The 5996-nt window shown below is 31.2% G+C and overlaps 1 long non-coding RNA gene across 1 annotated transcript in view; it reads left to right on the top strand.

Moving 5' to 3' along the window:
• The first annotated feature begins 2770 nt into the window (after positions 1-2770).
• Positions 2771-5996, top strand: part of LOC115428677 (uncharacterized) — a 15827-nt gene continuing 12601 nt past the window's right edge. The window contains exons 1-2 of the long non-coding RNA XR_003936670.1: positions 2771-2781; positions 5925-5931. This is a non-coding gene — a long non-coding RNA (uncharacterized LOC115428677). The remainder of the gene's footprint in view (positions 2782-5924; positions 5932-5996) is intronic.

Raw genomic sequence — 5996 nt, 5'->3', positions numbered from 1 at the left:
GTTTGTGTTTGTCGGTGTAATAACTGTTTTTATATTCAAAATTCATGGGTTTTGACTTCCTGATGAAGGCTTGAAAGCCGAAACACGTACAAGTGTTTTTTAGGTCTAGATATGACCATGTCATGGTAATAAAGGCATTTTAATGTTTAAACAGAGAGCCTTGGAGTTTTCCTCCAGTTCGATATCAGCTGTTTCTATATGATTTAGCTGTGTTTGTTTTTTTTTTTTTTCTGTTTTTATTCATGTCTTTTTCTTACTCCGTGACTCAGGGAAATGCACAAGAATCCTAATGTGCCTATACTGCGATGTATCTGTGCAACTGGCAAATAAAAAGTTTATTCTATTCTATTCTATTCTATTCTGTATTCTTTTCTAATTCTATTCTATTCTATTCTATTTCTTTTCTAATTCTATTCTATTTCTTATTCTTTTTTAAAATTCTATTCTATTCTTTTTCTATTTCTTATTCTATTCTATTCTATTCTATTTCTTTTCTAATTCTATTCTGTTGTATTTCTTATTCTTTTTTAAATTCTATTCTATTCTATTCTTTTTCTATTTCTTATTCTATTCTATCCTTTTCTATTTCTTATTCTATTCTATTTCTTTTCTAATTCTATTCTATTCTGTTTCTTATTCTTTTTTAAAATTCTATTCTATTCTATTCTTTTTCTATTTCTTATTCTATTCTATTCTATTTCTTTTCTAATTCTATTCTATTCTATTTCTTATTCTTTTTTAAATTCTATTCTATTCTATTCTTTTTCTATTTCTTATTCTATTCTATTCTATTCTATCCTTTTCTATTTCTTATTCTATTCTATTCTATTATATCCTATTCTATCCTTTTCTATTTCTTATTCTATTCTATTCTATTCTATTCTATTCTATTCTATTCTATTCTGTATTCTTTTCTAATTCTATTCTATTCCATCCTTTTCTATTTCTTATTCTATTCTATTCTATTTCTTTTCTAATTGTATTCTATTCTATTTCTTATTCTTTTTTAAAATTCTGTTCTATTCTATTCTATTCTTTTTCTATTTCTTTTTCTATTCTATTCTTTTCTAATTCTATTCTATTTCTTATTCTTTTTTAAATTCTATTCTATTCTTTTTCTATTTCTTATTCTATTCTATCCTTTTCTATTTCTTATTCTATTCTATTCTATTCTATTATATCCTTTTCTATTTCTTATTCTCTTCTATTCTCTTCTATTCTCTTCTCTTCTCTTCTATTCTCTTCTATTCTTCTTCTATTTCTTCTTCTATTCTATTCTATTTCTTTTCTAATTCTATTCTATTCTGTTTCTTATTCTTTTTTTTAAATTCTATTCTATTCTTTTTCTATTTCTTATTCTATTCTATTCTATTTCTTTTCTAATTCTATTCTATTCTATTTCTTTTCTAATTCTAATTCTATTCTATTCTATTTCTTATTCTTTTTAAAATTCTATTCTATTCTATTCTTTTTCTATTTCTTATTCTATTCTATTCTATTCTTTTTCTATTTCTTATTCTATTCTGTATTCTTTTCTAATTCTATTCTATTCTATTCCATCCTTTTCTATTTCTTATTCTATTCTATTCTATTTCTTTTCTAATTGTATTCTATTCTATTTCTTATTCTTTTTTAAAATTCTGTTCTATTCTATTCTATTCTTTTTCTATTTCTTATTCTATTCTATTTCTTTTCTAATTCTATTCTATTTCTTATTCTTTTTTAAATTCTATTCTATTCTTTTTCTGTTTCTTATTCTATTCTATCCTTTTCTATTTCTTATTCTATTATATTCTATTCTATTCTATTATATCCTTTTCTATTTCTTATTCTATTCTATTCTATTCTATTCTATTCTATTCTATTCTATTCTATTCTTCTTCTATTTCTTCTTCTATTCTATTCTATTCTATTCTATTCTATTCTATTCTATTCTATTCTATTCTGTGTTTGGGTCTTTATGGGTTAAAATAGTTAAATCTGAAAACCACTTGGGAGAACGGATGTCTGAAGTCATTTTAAAGGTTACAAATCCCAGATGTTACCATAGTTTGGAAATAATTGCAGAAATACATGCAATACTCAAATGAAAAAGTCCAAATAATGCATTTTACCTGAATCAGAAGCTCCTGAGTGAAAGCTTTGACTGATGTGAACTAGTCCCCCGATGCATAAATCTGGAATTCCAAAAAAACAGACTATCATAAAGAACACAGAGACCGGAATAAAAAGACGAGGAATGTAGATGGATGATTTATCCACTTGGCTATTTTTACAGGCTCATGTAGCGTTGGTGGGCCGGGTTGAAGAACGACGCTCGTAACCCAGTTTCTGCAGAAACCCAAAAAGGAATCAAAAAGGATCCTTTGAGATCCCTGCTTTCCTTTTTTACTGTTTCCCCCTGCTATCAGAAGTGCTCTCTTTGTATCTTTTGTGCAGATAACGTGGGCCTAATAAATACTTTCCAACCTTCTTTTCTCTTGTCCCAGTCCCACCCTGGGGGCAGCAGCTATCGGAGGCCTTCATGGCTCATCTGGCCCTGGGCTTTGCTGGACCATAGCTGGAATACACAGGCTGCTTTGATCTGGGCCACAGAGCACTTAGACATTGTTAACTTAAGATTAGATTCCCTCCTATTTGCATAATGCCTCCTCAGTTATTTACGGAACTGGCTGCCACTCCAGGGAGACGAGTAATCACCCCGCTACGCTAACTGCAAAAAATCTTTTAAAGTGCATAAAGGACAACGCCGCCATCAATTAAGGTCGTTGCTCACGCTGCGTATAATCACTTCGGTTTGTGTTGGCTGGTTTTAATAATTTCCTCATTTGGGGCAGTGCTTTCGTGTCGTGTTTGTATGTTATTTTCTGGTAATAGCTTCCATTTCTTTGCTTTGGCTGTCATCGCTGTGCTTTAGACAGTGTAAAAGTGGGATGGAAACTGTAATTACTGCTGAACACAACCGAGAGTTAAACATGTTAAACGTATACAGGGTGGGGAAGCCAAATTTACAATGAACATTTAGTTGTTTTTTCTCAGCAGGCACTACGTCAATTGTTTTGAAACCAAACATATATTGATGTCATAATCATACCTAACACTATTATCCATACCTTTTCAGAAACTTTTGCCCATATGACTAATCAGGAAAGCAAACGTCAAAGAGTGTGTGATTTGCTGAATGCACTCGTCACACCAAAGGAGATTTCAAAAATAGTTGGAGTGTCCATAAAGACTGTTTATAATGTAAAGAAGAGAATGACTATGAGCAAAACTATTACGAGAAAGTCTGGAAGATACTATTAAAGAAGAATGGAGAGAAGTTGTCACCCCAATATTTGAGGAACACTTGCACAAGTTTCAGGAAGCGTGTGAAGGCAGTTATTGAGAAGAAGGAGGACACATAGAATAAAAACATTTTCTATTATGTACATTTTCTTGTGGCAAATAAATTCTCATGACTTTGAATAAACTAATTGGTCAAACACTGTCTTTCAATCCCTGCCTCAAAATATTGTAAATTTGCTTCCCCACCCTGTAAGTAGTGAAGTTTACAACATGGAAACAAATGTAAGGAAATTATCCTTAAAGACCCAAACATCTACCAAAACCATCAACTGATAAAGCTGTTAAACCCCTATTGATCCTCTAATCCACAGGTGTCAAACATGCGGCCCGGGGGCCAAAACCAGCCCGCCAAAGGTTCCATTCCGGCCCTGCAGGATGAAAGTGCAAAAATGAACCTGAACAGTCCAGGTTGTCCAAATCATTTCGGTTCAGGTTCCACATACAGACCAATGTGATCTACAGTAAAAATAACAACACAATAACCCATAAATAATGACAACGACAAATTTTCTTTGTGAAAAATTATGTGGGAAAAATTAAGTGAAAAAAATAGCATTACACTGTGAAAATATTCACATTTACAAAACTATTCTTTCACAATAAAATGCAAATAAATACTGTACATAAATAAAAACAAAGATGAACAACCTGAAATGTGCAATTTTAACAACATTCTGCCTGTTACTAAATGTTTTGTGCATTTGTGGATCCACTGTGATCTGTAGTTGTGTTAACGATAAGAGATGGAATATTGTTGAAATTGTTCAAATTTTAGTTCCAAACTCCAAAATGTTTACAATATTCTGCTTGTTACCAAATATTTAGGTAACATTGTGTGTAAATGTACATGTATAAAGAATAGAGTCAAGGCATAATATTGTTAAAATTGCACTAATTTATCAATGAAATTTCAGTTTTTTCAGGTTTTTCCACATCTTTTCTGTAAAATGTAAATATTTTCATAATTTATTTGGGTTTTTTTTTGTACTAAAACAAAAAGGTAAACTTGGATTTGTCATTAGTTATAGGTTATTAAGTCATTATTTTACTGGTTCTGGCCCGCTTGAGATCAAACTGGGCTAAATATGGCCCCTGAACCAAAATGAGTTTGACACCCCTGCCTCTAATCCATGTAAATAATTGGTTTAAAATGCAGTTTGTCATCTTTTCATGGTCATCAGATATGACCCATTTGGACGTTCAGAGGCTCTGTAGTTACCGTGAAACACCATCATCTTCTAGAACATTGATTCGCCAGTAAAACCCATGGAGTTGGATCAATGACAGTGGATGGACACACTTGGTTTATATTAACCCTTTCATGCATAGTGGTCACTCCAGTGACAGTTTCTTCTCCAGCTGTTCTCTTATATATTCATGGATTTTGTTGTTTTAGTTCCATATCAGCCAACATATTGGACACTCATGTATCATCTCATACACTGCAATTGACAACATTATTGTAACTTTGCTGTTCTTGATAAACCTGATCTAACATGTTTGAGTGTAAATCATTTGCTTGTTATTGTTACTAGACTTTAATTAACAACAAAATGTGTTTGTTTTGTTTTTTTGCATATTATCTCCATGAAGTGAGTAATGACTAGTATTAGAGTATGTTAAAATGTGGCAAAACATCAGATTAGCAGCATTAAAATGTTTTTATTTCATAGTTTTCACACAGTAGGTCTATAAATACATTTCTTTGCTTCAAAATTTATATACATGGTGTCCAGCTTTTTTTTTTTTTTTCTTAATTTTTGCATTATTTTTTTTCATTTTGCAACTCCATGAAAAATAGCTTTATAAAAAAAAAAATTTCAATCCCATTTTTCTTCTAAAGCCTAAAGAGGAATAAAATCATTCAAGAAAAAAAAATGATTAAGGTTCTCATAATTCATGCATGAAAGGGTTAAGTTAATGATAGATTTTGCTGGAAAAAGTCACTTTTTTTTCAGTTTTCTGTATTTTTGATATAATTACCCTCAACTTTACTTTGAGCTTTTATGAACATCTACACAATTAGTAAATTAAATATAGGAAAATACCTGATTTCCACTGGAAAAAAAACAAAATACAGAGGATAATATTGGAATAAATGGTGATAAACTACTTAAAGGTGTGGAAGACGTTCGTAATGAATTTTTCAGCCAATCTGTAAAACCTCAGTCATAGCCTAAGTATCATGAATCTGTAAGTCTTTCTGTGATTACTCACCTGAATCTCTTGCATTATGGTCAACAATTTCAAAGTGTCATCCACCATAAACAAACCCCGTGTGTTTACATTCCCTGGGAGGCAACTCGGACATCTTCAGAATTTTTTTGTCGCGACATGCATTGTGGGAAACAGAGGCTCGCGCTGCCACAGCAGGCGGCTGCATGAACCTCCCTGTAGCGGCTAGATTTTACTGAAAAATTTTTATTTTTCTTCAGTTTTCTCTGTTTTGATGTAAAAACCTTTCATGAGCATCTAAATGAAGCAGAGGAAATAAAATTCAGGAAAACATGATTTATAATGAAAAGTGAAAATTACATATGATAATATTGTAATATATGGTGATAAATCACTTGAAGTGCTTTTGTCCACTTTTGTCCAAATATGGTCACTTTGACCCCAAAATATTGCCATAACTGAATTGCAAACTG

Source organism: Sphaeramia orbicularis, chromosome 11 (assembly GCF_902148855.1).
Source record: "Sphaeramia orbicularis chromosome 11, fSphaOr1.1, whole genome shotgun sequence".
Lineage (NCBI taxonomy): Eukaryota > Metazoa > Chordata > Actinopteri > Kurtiformes > Apogonidae > Sphaeramia > Sphaeramia orbicularis.
This window is presented reverse-complemented; position numbering and strand designations above follow the sequence as displayed.